Genomic DNA, 11381 nt, shown 5'->3' with positions numbered 1-11381 from the left:
GAAAGCCTGTGTGCCCTAATTATTGCCCGTATGTTTCATAATTTTTTAAATTTAGGCACTTTTGAGACTCGCACACGCCCATGCTCTTTTGGCGTGTTGGTGCCCATGGCCGTGTCGCATGACCGTGTCCTACTTCGTTTGCTTCTCCCACGCCCGTGTTGTTTTATCAGTCTTGAGCACGGGTTGTGGGTACGGGCGTGTTGCATGACCATGCTAAATTCTCAATTTCAACCACGGTTCCAAGACGCAGGCGTGTCGCACGCCGTGTTGGTTTGACAGACTCGCCCACGGCCATGTCATACGGCCGTGGCCACTTATCACATCCCGTGCTAAGGAAAAATTTTTCCCTCTTTTCACACGGCTGTATCGCATGGCCGTGTCTCCTCTCGTGGTGTGGGCACAGCCTAAGGCACGCCCGTGTGCCCTTCTATGTGGATTAGAGAACCTGTGTTTCAATAACCCAGTTAGTGATTAGATGTTAAAACTAAAATTTTTAAAGAAGTTATCATCGTTAGTGCTCGGGTTGCCTCCCGAGAAGTGTTTATTTATAGTCGAAGCTCGGCTTTACCTTTCTGGTGCATGGTCATGGTGGTGCGAGGAGTTTACACTCTTCATCCCTACTATCAATTTTATCAACAGAAGGTTTAAGACGAGTACTGTTTACCTTAAAAGTGCCAAATTTGGGATGAATTACCTCGACTGTACCATATGGGAAAATACTGAGTACCGTAAGAGGGATTGCTCTGTTAGGTTCAGAAGTGGCAATGCAAGGGTCTACTGCATCTAGTAGTACGTTGTCTCCAACCTTAAGTTGATTTGGTGCGACATGGAGCTCGTCATGGCGTGGTTTTGGTTTATCGTGTGTCTTCGGTTTATGTGTCTGCCATTCATCTAGTTCCTCGATTTATAGCCTTCGTTCTTCATAGATAGGTCTTTTGTTGTTGCTTGAACATGTCTCATGTAGGTTCTTCGAACTTATTTCCTGCAAAGTAGGTTGCACCACATGGTCCATTTTAGTAGAATGATTTATACAACCACCTTCAAGTTTTGATGTGTTACTCGTATTACGAGCTTGAAGGATGATTGTTTCGTCTCTCACATGAAGTCTGAGTTCACCTGTGCCAACATCAATTATTGTTTTAGTGGTTGCTAAAAAGGGCCTCCTTAAAGTTAAAGGAGCGTTACTATCATCCTCTATGTCTAGAACAATGAAATCAACTAGTAATATAAATTTGTCAATTTTAACGAGTACATCTTCAATAATCCCCCTAGGAAATCTGATTGTTTTATCAGCTAATTGAATACTTATCCTAGTTTGTTTGGGTTTCCCAAGACCTAGTTGCTTAAACATTTTGTAAGGTATAACATTGATACTAGCCCCTAAATCAGCCAAATCATTATTAACATCTAGGCTACCAATTAGAAAGGGAATCGTAAAACTCCCTGGATCTTTTAATTTGTTGGCCAGCTTATTCTACAGTATAGCTGAGCAAACCGCATTTAGCTCCACATGCGGCGCCTCATCCAACTTCCACTTATCTGTTAAAAGTTTCTTTAGGAATTTGACTGTGTTTGGCATCTGCGAAAGAGCTTCAATAAACGGTAAGTTAATATGTAACTTCTTTAATAATTTAAGGAATTTACCAAATTGTTCGTCTGTGCGGTCTTTCCTTGTTGCGTTGGGATATGGCACACGAGGTTTGTACTCTTTACTTACCGGTTTTTGGTCATTGTGGTCCACCTCACCTTTACCTTTACTTACCACAGTTTCTTGCATCGGTTTTGGTTCAGGTGCAACTAACCGTTCCTCATCTTGAATGGTAATTGCATTGAGTTGCTCCCTTGGGTTAGATTCAGTGTTACTCGGCAGGCTACCTTGTGGTCGTTCAGATGTCAATTTAATGAGCTGGCCTATCTGAATTTCGAGCCCTTGGATCGATGCTTGTTGATTCTTAAATGTTGTCTTGGTATTCTGAAAATGAGTTTCTGACACCAAGATGAATTTTGTTAGCATCTCCTCAAGGTTCAGCTTTTTCTCTTGTTGGTAGGGTGGTTGTTGGAAGCTTGAAGGTGGTCTCTAATTCCCTTGGCCTCCCCATGAGAAATTTAGGTGGTTTCTCCAACCTGTATTGTAAGTATTAGTATAAGGATTATTTTGAGATCGAGGATTATTACCCATGTAATTTAACTGCTCGCTCTCCATGTTGTGGCCATAGGGTGGGTATTCTGAATTGCTTGATCCACCTCCACTTGCTTCGCATTGCATTATTGGGTGAACCTGTGAAGAACCAAGAAAACTGTCAATTTTTCTATTCAAAAGTTTTACCTGATTCGAGAGCATGGTGACTGAATTGATGTTAAAAACGTTGGCTGTTTTCGTTGGCTTTGTCCTCATGACTTGCCACTGATAATTATTCAGTGACATCTCTTCCATAAATTCGTAAGCATCCTCAGGTGTCTTATTATTGATAGTTTTGCCAGCGGCTGCGTCGATCTTTTGTTGAGTCGAAGGATTCAGGCCATTGTGAAATGTTTGAACCTGTAGCTAGAGTGGTAACCTATAGTGATGACACCTTTTTAACAGATCCTTGTATCTCTCCCATGCATCGTAGAGTGTTTCTAAATCTATCTACAAAAAAGAGGAGATATCATTACGTAATTTGGCTGTTTTAGCCGGTAGAAAATATTTTAATAAAAACTTTTCGATCATTTGTTCCCAAGTAGTGATTGACTCTCGTGGTAACGAGTTCAACCATTGTTTAGCCTTATTCCTCAACGAAAAGGGAAACAACCGAAGGCGAATGGCATCATCAGAAATGTCATTGATTTTAAAAGTGTCGCAAAACTCTAAGAAATTTGCCAAGTGAGCGTTGGGATCCTCGTCCTGCAAACCATCAAACTGAACAAACTGTTAGATCATTTGAAGAAAATAAAAATTTAAATTGCAAATAAAGTAGAATGGCTAAAGTAATTAAAAATCGAGTGTTCCTAATATCCTAGTTTCCTGGAAACGGCGGCAAAAACTTGATACGTGATATTCGCGACAGGTTTAAAAAAAATATAATTAATCATTCTTGAAACTAACTATTATCACGATGAAGGCAAGTGTACCTATCGAACAGTAGTACAGCTTTAGCAAGACAGGATTGTCGAACCCAAAGAAACCAAGAGTACTAGTAATTACTTTCTTTTTATTATCTAGCCTAAAAATTAAGGGATTTGTTTATCTAAACTACTCAACTAAACTAAGGGTACACAGAGAGAAAATTGGAAAAAAGTTTTAGGGAAAACTCGATTGATTAAGACAATACCCAAGGAAAAATCCACCTAGACTTCACTTGTTATTTGACTCTGAATCAGACGATTTATTCATTTGACTTGATCCATAGAAATCGTTAAGTTATATTATTATTTCTCTCAAGACTAATAACGTCTAACCCTAGGTTGATTAATTAAAATCTCTTTCTAATTATCGTCCTAGTGTTGCATTAACTAGATCTATGGATCCCCTTATTAGGTTTCACCCTAATCCGGCAAAATCTTATCGCCCTATCTCTAGGCATGCAATCAACTCTGCTTAATTATGACAAATTTACTCTTAGACAGGGTCTTTTCCTCCTCTGAAAAAGAGCATTAACCTGAATCAATATCCTGGAATATTAAACAAGAATTATGAACACATAATTAAGAACAAGTCAAATATTTATCATAGAATTCAGATAATAATAACAAGATCTGTCTTAGGTTTCATTCCCCTTAGGTATTTAATGGGTTTAGTTCATAATTATAAAATAAAACATCTCAGAAGAATAATGAATACAAAACATAAAGAAAACCCAAAACCACTGAATGGAAATTGAAGGGAGATCTTCAGTCTTGACGATGAATCCGGCTTCTGAGATGGACCAATCGGCTTTCCTTGAGTAATTCCTTGCTTCCTACTCCGCATCCTTATTCTAAGTGCCTCCTCTAGTGTTTAAATAGGCTTTAGAATGCCTAAGAGCCCTCAAAAGTGGCCTTTTCTGAATAGGGTTGTACTTGGGCTCGGCAGGGACACGCCTGTGTGACACGCCCGTGTGACACGCTTGTGTGCGATTACTCTAGCCCGCGGTCAAGGTTGTTGAATAGGCACGGGAGTGTAGTCTACCCGTGTAAGTCATGCTTTAATCCTGCCAAATAGACACGGCCGTGTGACACACCCATGTGCGGAAGTCCAGGCCGTGTTGATTTCCCATGTGGGTCCATTTTCTTCATTTTCGGCCTGTTTCTCGCTCTTTTTACTCTTTTATGCTCTCCTAAGTATAAAACATGAAATTAAAGGATTAGGAGCATCGAATTCACCAAATCTAAGGAGAAACCATCCATTATATGTTAGGGATAAGCTCTATTAAGCAACGAACAAGTAAAATAACAAAGAAAGTTGAAAAGATCGAATACAAATATTTTACGTGAAAAAAATTCCTTTGAATAGGATAAAGAACCACGGGTAAAGATAATTTCACTAAAACAACATAAACAAAGTGTACAAAATATGGAGATAAAACTAAACCCTAAAACCTGAAATAAGAACCTCAAAAGGTAAACACAAAATTCTTTGAAAACTTTTAAAAACTAATGCCTAAATGTGTAATGGGTTTTGAGGGTGGAAAATGAGCTTATTTATAGGCTAAATTCGTAGGTCAAATAATATCAAAATAACTTATAGTAATCAGAGTTTAAATGGGAAACTAATATTAAAATAACCTACACACTAATAAGAGTTTAAGTGGAGAACTAAAAACAGAGTTTATCTGGGAGAAGAAAAGCTAAAAGATACGAGGAATAACTCCATATTATAGTATTATGTATTACTATAAATTCAATTTTATAAAAATAATATATCAATATAACATAATACTATATATTACAAGTTTAGAAAACGGGTCGAACTGAACTGAGCTTGGATCCTAAATGTTTGAGCCCCTGTTCAGTCCATATTAAAAATTGGCTTATTTTTTTTTATTTTTTTACAAACTCATTTTTCAGGCACTATATTTTTTTCCAGACCATCTCAAGTTTTGAGCAAACTTTCGAGTATGTTTGGATGAGAGATTTGGAGAAATTTTTTTATTTGTATTAAGGTTTTTAAAAATTTTAAAATAAATTTACTTATTTAAATAAAAACTCATGAAAATTTTCAAAATTTGTAAAAAATACAAGAAGAAGTTGGAGTAGATCAATTACCTTTTTAACGTTCCACCTAAAGATATGGTTTTCCAAAATTCTTTATAATTTTATTTTATTTAATACTTATAGTTCCACTATAAAATAAAAAATATATATAAAACTCAAAAAATTATTTTTATTTAATTCTAATATATTTTTAAAAAGTTTATTTCATTAAAAGTATTTATATAGTATTATAAATCTAATTATATCCATATGGAATATTTTTATATTATTTATTTTTAATATAATTAATTTTCTTTTATAATGATTTTTATATTTGTAAAATTTCAATAATGTTTTATTCAAACAAATAAATTATAATTACTAGCATTTTAAACCTCAAAATTTTTTTATAATTTTTTATCTAAAAAAATTTAAGCAAATATCTCAACCATGAAGAACTCTATTCACAAAAAACCTAGCCAAACGTTTGTTATATTCCATAGTTGGGTGAGGTGTTGATATCATTCCTCAAAGTATATATATTTTTAATGTTATAGTTATTTTTCATGTTATTTAATAATGATATATCATATATTTTTAATTTTTTAAATAATTATTTTGTATATTTAATTATAAATTTTAATTTTATAACATATATTTAATTAATTTTATTAAAATTAATATAATCTAAAATATTTTTATAAATTTTCGAGATAGATCGAGGGTGATATTTGTGCTTTCTTTTTGGTCTGAAAGGAGCAGAAGAAAAAGAAGGAAGATATTTTTATTACTTGTTTTCTGAACTGGTCAATTCAAAAAGTCACCCTTCTTGCAGCTAGTAAAATTCTACGGAACTCTTAAGTAAAAATAAAAAAAAAGAAAAAGAAAATCCTAGGAACAGGTAAAATGAAAAGAAATTAAGCCTCTAAATTTCCCTTTAAGAGTAAATAGAAAAGGAAGTATAAATTTTCATTATATATATATATATTAAAATCTAACAACTAAATAAAAAAATGATGATTTTTTTATCTCCATTTGTGTAATTAATTTTTTATCATAATGCATATCAAATTTATAAAAAAATATAAAAGTTAGAAAAATATTTTATACACTGTCAGTGAAGTTTTTAGACTTCGCAAAGAAGATTAGATGTTGACAAGTGTGAGTATAGTAAAATATTAAAAATCAATATTAGAAAAAAACATATAGTAAATTTTTAAGTTTGCTTGTGGAATGAAAACAGTACAACTAACACAAAGTTAAATGTGACTTTTGTTAAAATAGTAAAGTTAAAATAATAAAGATTACGATGTTTTTTATTCAAATCTCGTATATTATTCTAGATTCATCAAAATATAAAAAAAATAAATACACTCAAAATAATATTTATTAATTTGTAAATAGAATAAATTTTTAATAATTTTACAACTAATTTGAGATTAGATTAATGAATGAGATCAACTCAATAAAAAATATATGAGAATAATATAAATATGTGAAAGAAAAACATAAATCAGATTATTGGATTCTTTAATATGAAAGCTTGTTTAATCTATCCTGATAGTTTAAATATTATTTTAAGGAAAAAAAATAAGGAAAAAGTAAAAAAATGAAGAAGAAAATTTATATGAAGTGAGTAATTTTTATAAGAAATGATTGTAGATTTCAAAAATAATTAATAAAAATATTTAAAAATTTTGTGTTTTACAATATGTTTTATCCTCTATTTGATATAGATGTGTATGAGTTTATTTTTATTATTTTCTAAATGAATTGATTAAATAGTATTACAAACTTAATAAATGAATATGATATCTAAAACATAATGTTAAATTTAACCTTAAAGCTTAAATATTTTGTCAATTTGGCGCTTATTTTTCTTTTCTTTTTTTTTTAAATTTGACCCTCAACATTTTAAAATAATTAGATTTAATTATAAAATTTTCAAGAAACAATCAAATTAATTTTCTTAATTCAAATACTTACTAAAATGTAAAATGTTTAAACATGGAAAACTTACATGACAATTCATGTGTATGTCATCATTTTTTTTAACTTTTATGAAATTTCTATAAATTTTTTGAATTTTAAATTTTATAAATTTGAAATTATTTGTTGACATAGCATGTTATGTTAGCATAAAGTGCATGTGGACTAACACATGAATTGTCATGCCAACATCATTAAAAAATTAATGTTGTAATCAGTATTTCTATTAAAAAAATTGACTCACTTAAAAATATTAATAACTAAAGTTCACTAAAAAAAATTTAAGAGTGTAACTAAAAAAAAATTTAGCTAAATATAACACAAATATGTTAAACATAACGTTAGATCACTAGAAAAATTTAGTTTTAAATTTATTTTATTATTTAAAATTTGTTTGTTAGAAGTGAAATTTAAAATTTTAACCTTAAATTCCGCATTAAAGATCATATAGAGAAAAAAAAAGTCTAATATTAGGGTCTAATGTTCTAGCACGTTTCTAGTTTTCTTCTCTAGCACGTATATGGTTTTGTTTCTTGTGTTTTTGGGTTTTGTTTGGTGGCATAGGTGGTGGGTTTGTGTGATTTTGGCTGTTTGGTCGCTGTTTTTAAAGATTTAGAGGTGGTTTGCTATGGAAATTGAAATGGTAGGGTTAACATTGGACGAATGGAAGGATGAAGTGTCGATGTTGCCTAATGAATCTAAGTCTCAAAAAGTGGGTTATGATCTTTGTTTGGTTGGTTGTTTCCTTAAGACTAGTGTTGTCCATTTTCTGGCAATGAGGAGTACAATGGCGAATCTCTAGCTTCCGTTGAGGGGTGTTCATATATCAGATATGGGGAAAAAGAGGTATTTATTTAAGTTTTTCATAAAATGGATATTGACTGAGTGATAAATGGGGCGCCATGGACTTTTAATAATCATCTTCTGGTGTTGCACCGATTGGAGGAGGGTGAGGATCCGATGCATATGCCTTTATTGCTTTTGGTTTTTTGGGTGCAACTATATGATTTACCTTCGGGGGTTTTCTCTAATAGTGTAGTGAAGCAACTAGGGAATTTTGTTGGAAAGTTTTTGGAATACGATTCTAAGTAGTTGGGAAAAGGAGTGAGAAACTATTTACGATTCGGGTATAGTTGGATGTTAAACGACCGCTGAAGCAAAAGAAGAAGACTATGGTTTCTCTTGAGAAGTGTACTTACGTGAATTTTAAGTATGAAAGGTTGAGACTATTTGCTTTTTTAGTAGGTGCTTAGGGTATAATGATTCTTTCTATCTGGTTAGATTTAACAAAGGACTGGAAGCTACTGAATTGGGGGTAGGATTTGTCTTTGAGGGCGCAATCTAAGAGAGTTGCTTCAATGAACAGCATGTGGTTGAAGGAGGATGGAGAAAGTGAGGTGGGTGAAAAAAGTCAAAGCCGAATGGAGATAGGGAAGACTTTTAGGGAAAGAATATGGAGATATTCAAGCATACGGTTAGATCCTATCTTGGGGTTTAATTTGGAATGAGCTTTGAAGAATGGTTTTAAAAGAGTTGGAAATCCTCTAAAATAATGGGTCAATCAGATATGGAGCATTGTTTGAAGGAAATCTCGATTGAGAGTGGGATGGTAAGAAAAGACCCCGAAGGGATATTGTAAGCCATAGGGTTTGTAATGTTATAGATTCATCTGTGGCTAGAGAGGAGAATTCTGTGGTTTGAACTCAATTTTTATTGACGACTGCAAAGGGGCAGTTCGACTACTCGCAATGAAAATAATGTATTGGAACATACATGGTTTGGGGAATCCATGGGCCACAAGAATAATTCAGCATATGTTAAAGGTTTATAATCCCCAAGTGGTCTTCTTTATGGAGACAAAACTGAGTAGTACGCATATGGAAAGAGTGTAGAGAAGGTGTGGTTTTTTTAATGGTATTGATTTGCCAGTTGAGGGAATATGAGAGGGCCTTTTCTTGGCATGGAAGGGAGATTTCAGCATAAGTTTGAGGAATTTCTCAAAAAACCATATTGATGTTTATGTTTAGGAGGATGAGGAGAGTTGGTGGTAGAGATTTACTGGGTTTTATGAGGTCCCTTTCTCGTGATAAAGAGAACTTTTAGGACTTGTTGAGACACTTAGGACATTTCTAAGATTTGCCATGGCTAGTGTGTGGGGTTTTTAATGAGATCTTGTATTCTTTTGAGAAAGTCGGGGGGATCTAAGGGAGGATAAGCATATAGAGGAATTTCAAGAAGTGTTAAAAGGTTGTTAGTTAATGGATGTTGGGTATTCTAGTACTTGATTTGCATGGGATAGGAGGAATTTACTGGAAACAAATATTATGGAAAGACAAGACAGAGGTGTGGTGAATGTCGAGTGGATGAACATGTTCTTAAATGCTGTGATTCGACATCTACCACATTTGTTTTCGGATCATTGTCCTCTTATTATTCATATGGATCAAGGAGGTAAGAGGTTGGGGAGGAAAATGTTCCATTTTGAGGCGTGGTGGGTCATAGAGGATTCATTTGACGGAGAGGTGAAATGAATATGGGAATTAACTTCGAGAGATATTATTGCAAAGTTGGAAGCTCTATGAATTGGGTTGCAGAAATGGGCAGTGACCTTTAAAGCATATCAGGAGGGCCTGAAGAGGAATCTAACAAGAAAGTTGGAAGAATTGATCGATTAGGAAATGAATGATGAGAATATTGCTGAACTTATTGATACTAAAATTCATTTCAATCCAAAAATTGATAAGGATGAAGTATATTAGGAATAGAAGGCTTGAGTGAATTGATTGAAGTTGGGGGATAAAAATATAGCTTTCTTTCATAGTTGCGCCTCTCAACGCAAATGAATGAATTATATTAATGGATTGCAATACGAGGATGACAAGGTGGCTATGGATGAAGAGGAGATGGAGGAGATTATAAGAAGTTCTTTTCTAAACCTATTTTCAACAAAATGGATAGGCGATATGAGTCATATTTTATCAAGGTGAATAGATTTATTTCAGACGATATTAATCAGATGTTGACAGTCAAATATACTGAGGAGGAGATCTATTCAACATTGAAGGGGTTATGGCCAACAAAGCCGTCAGGGGCTAATGGTTATCCGACTTTGGTTTTTCAAAAGTTCTAGCATATTATTGGGTGTGATATCAGTTCATACTGTTTGGGGTTTTTGAATGAAGGTATCACTTTAGATCCTCTAAATATTACTAATATTGTTTTAATCCCAAAGATTCCCCATTCGAGGAGTTTAGCGAAATTTAAGCCAATTAGTTTTGTGTACACTTCAAAAGCTATTACTAACCGATTTCAAAAGGTTTTGGACAGTTGTATAGATGATGCTTAAAGTGCTTTTGTGTCGAGCAGGTTGATATCTAATAATGTGCTTTTGGCATATGAAATATTGCACACTTTTAGGCAAAAGAGATTTGGAAGTAAGGGGTTTATGGCGTTGAAATTGGATATGAGTAAAGCATATGATTAGGTTAAGTGGTAATTCTTAAGGGAGATGATGGAACATATGGGTTTTGCCAACTCATGGTTGAAGCTTATAATGAGGTGCATTACTTTGGTTTCTTATTCGACCACAATCAATAGGAAAGTTCACGAAATGTTTTCACCTTCTAGAGGCCTACGAAAAGGGGATTTGTAGAGTCCATTTCTTTCCTTAATATGTAGCAAAGGGTTATCGAATCTTATGAGACTGACTACGATAGAGGGTTTGATAAAATGGGTTAAGGAGTAGGAAGAGACCTCAAATATCCCATTTGTTGTTCACCAATGATTGTATCTTATTCGTAGAGGCGAATGAGAGGGGGCTAACTTTTTGAAAGATGTTCTAAGAGAGTACAAGGCTTGTTCTGGGCAAAGCATCAAATATGAAAAACCGACTGTGTTTTATAGTTTGAACACTCCTAAAAGGGAGAAGGAATTGGTTTCGCAAATTATGGGGGTTAGATGTTTGACGAATCTGGAAAGGTATTTGGGATTATCGAATATGGTAAGGTGAAAGAAGAAGTTTTTGTTTTAGATTTTGAAGGATTGTTTTAAGAAACGAATCGATAGTTGGGTATGAGATAGTTGTCACGGGGATGGAAGGAGGTTTTCATTAAATTCGTCTTACTTAATGGCTTGTTTTTTTTTTGCCAACATAACACCCCAAAATAGGGCCTATGATTTTTAGGGGTATTTTAGGAATTTTAGCCTTAGAGTGTTCGAAATTTTGAGACATGGTTTATCGG

The 11381-nt window shown here is 33.6% G+C and overlaps 1 non-coding gene across 1 annotated transcript; it reads left to right on the top strand.

Moving 5' to 3' along the window:
- Positions 1-2555: 2555 nt before the first annotated feature.
- On the top strand, positions 2556-2662 carry LOC121206923 (small nucleolar RNA R71). The gene has a single exon (XR_005902095.1). It is a non-coding gene; the product is annotated as a small nucleolar RNA R71 (small nucleolar RNA).
- The last annotated feature ends 8719 nt before the right edge of the window (positions 2663-11381 follow it).

This window comes from Gossypium hirsutum, chromosome A09 (genome assembly GCF_007990345.1).
Source record: "Gossypium hirsutum isolate 1008001.06 chromosome A09, Gossypium_hirsutum_v2.1, whole genome shotgun sequence".
NCBI classification, from domain to species: domain Eukaryota; kingdom Viridiplantae; phylum Streptophyta; class Magnoliopsida; order Malvales; family Malvaceae; genus Gossypium; species Gossypium hirsutum.
The sequence above is the reverse complement of the archived record's forward strand: the minus strand, read 5'-3'. Positions and strand labels throughout refer to the sequence as shown.